General features: G+C 41.0%; 1 pseudogene; it reads right to left on the reverse strand.

The window, feature by feature from the left end:
- Positions 1 to 304: 304 nt before the first annotated feature.
- LOC127222545 (glyceraldehyde-3-phosphate dehydrogenase-like) lies at positions 305 to 1,308 on the reverse strand (annotated as a pseudogene).
- Between the last annotated feature and the right edge of the window lie 1,363 nt (positions 1,309 to 2,671).

Raw genomic sequence — 2,671 nt, forward strand, 5'->3', positions numbered from 1 at the left:
TTTCTTTCTTTCTTTCTTTCTTTCTTTCTTTCTTTCTTTCTTCCTTCCTTCCTTCCTTTCTTTCCTCCTCCTCCTCCTCCTCCTCCTCCTCCTCCTCCTCCTCCTCCTCCTTCTTCTTCTTCTTCTTTTTACAGGTGCAGTGAACTTTATTGATGGTACTCAAGAGAGCAGGGCTCCGTAAGCCCCTTAATTCTGGGTGTCTGGGATGGAAACTGTGAGGGAGATTAGTGTCAGGGGTTGTTGGACAGGGACTGTTCAGCAGCCAGGGCCTCTCTCTTGCTCATGTCCTTGCTGGGGGTGTATGGTCCAGGATGGGCTCTTACTCCTTGGAGGCCATGAGGTCCACCACCCTGTTGCTGTAGCTGAATTCATTGTCATACCAGGAAATGAGCTTTACAAAGTTGTCATTGAGAGTGATGCCAGCCCCAGCGTTAAAGGTGGAAGAGTGGGAGTCACTGTTGAAGTTGCAGGAGACAATCTGGTCCTCGGTATAGCCCAGGATGCCCTTCAGGGGGCCCTAGGATGCCTGCTACACCACCTTTTTGATTTCGTCATATTTGGCAGCTTTCTCCAGGCGGCATGTCAGATCCACGACGGACACATTGGGGGTAGGAATGCTGAAGGCATGCCAGTGAGCTTCCCGTTCAGCTCTGGGATAACCTTGCCCACAGCTTTGGCAGCACCAGTGGATGCAGGGATGATGTTCTGGGCAGCCCCACGTCCATCACACAGCTTCCTGGAGGGGCCATCCACAGTCTTCTGGGTGGCAGTGATGGCATGGACTGTGGTCATGAGTCCTTCCACAATGCCAAAGTTGTCATGGATGACCTTGGCCAAGGGGGCTAAGCAATTGGTAGTGCAGGAAGCATTGTTGACAATCTTGAAGGAGTTGTCATATTTCTCATGGTTCACACCCATCACAAACATGGGGGCATCAGCAGAAGGGGCGGGGATGATGGCCCTTTTGACCCCACCCCTCAAGTGGGCCCCAGCCTTCTCCATGGTGGTGAAGACGCCAGTAGACTCCACAACATACTCGGCACCAGCATCACCCCATTTGATGTTGGCGGGATCTTGCTCCTGGAAGATGGTGATAGCCTTTCCGTTGATGACAAGCTTCCCATTCTCAGCCTTGACTGTGCCCTTGAACTTGCCGTGGGTAGAGTCATACTGGAACATATAGACCATGTAATTGAGGTCAATGAAGGGGTCATTGATGGCAACAATGTCCACTTTGCCAGAATTGATGGCAGCCCTGGTAACCAGGCGTCCAATTCAGCCAAATCCGTTCTCTCCGACCTTCACCATTGTGTCTCAGAAACAAGGCTGGCAATGCACGAAAAGATGCGGCTGTCTCTAGAAACAGGGAGGAACAGACCTGCCTATTTTCTTTTAGCAGTTCCAGTAATTAACATTATAGTCTTTAACCCATTTGAGGTTGGTCATTTAGTGTAAGGTGATAGAGAAACACCTATGTGGAAATGCAGCTTTCCTAGCATCTCTTCTAAGATGCTATCTTTTTTCCAGAGTATGTTTTGACAACTTTTCCAATTACATGTATATCATTTTTGGGTAATTAATTTTGTTGGATTGGTCTACTTATTTGTTTTTGTTCCAAATTAGTTTTAGTCTTGATACTCTGAACTATATTTTGAGATCTGGAATGGTGTTCCCTTTAGCATTTTGTTGTTTATGTTCAATTGTTTTTGTTATCTGGTATCATTTGTGGTTACATATTAATTTTAGAATAGTTTTTTCTAGCTATATGAAGAATGAGATGAAAATTTTGACTGATTTTTTTATTGAATCCATATTTTTTTCTAGAATGGGGATTATCACATATCTTTTCATTTTTTACTTCCTTTCTCTACCTCTTTCTCGCAAGATTTAAAGGATTTATTGTAGAGATCTTTCACCTCGTTGGTTTGGTTTGTTCCTGGATATTTATTTTCTTTGAGGTTATTGTGAATGGGAGTACAATGCATGATCTCTATTGCTGTGAGTTTGTTATTGGTGTGCAGAAAAGTTGTTGATTTTTAAAAGTTAGTCCTTGCTATATTACTGATTTTGCTTATCATTTAATGAAAATTTCTGTTAGAATTTTGGGAATGTCTATGTATACTCTCACATAATCCACACATAAGAATAGTGTGATTTCTTTTATTCCTACTTATATCCTTTTAATTCACTACTCTAACTTTTTGTTGTCCCAGCTAGTGGTTTGAACACAATATTGAAAATGAATGGGTGTTTTTAATCAGTGGAATTACTCAAAATTTTTGTTTCTTTAGGCAGATATTGGCTGTGGTTTTCTTTCCAATGAATTTTATTATGTTGAAGTATATTCCCACAACTCTTACACAAGGTAGGACTTTTATCATAAATTCATGTTGGATTTTCTCAAAAGGGGTTTCTGCATTCATTGAAAAGATCATATTGTTTTTGTATTTAAGTATAATAATGTAACTTATTACATTTACTGACTTGTAAATTTTGAAACATGTATAGGATATAGCCAACTTGGTCATCGTGGATTATCTTTTTGATATTAGAATAATATTGGCTATATAGGAGTTTCAGGGCTATTTCTTATTTAAATAAAATAATTAAAAAGAGCTGTGTATTATCTTTGAAAGTCTGATAGAAATATAATGTGAATTCATCTGAGCCT

This window comes from Phodopus roborovskii, unplaced genomic scaffold, assembly GCF_943737965.1.
Source record: "Phodopus roborovskii unplaced genomic scaffold, PHOROB, whole genome shotgun sequence".
NCBI lineage: Eukaryota > Metazoa > Chordata > Mammalia > Rodentia > Cricetidae > Phodopus > Phodopus roborovskii.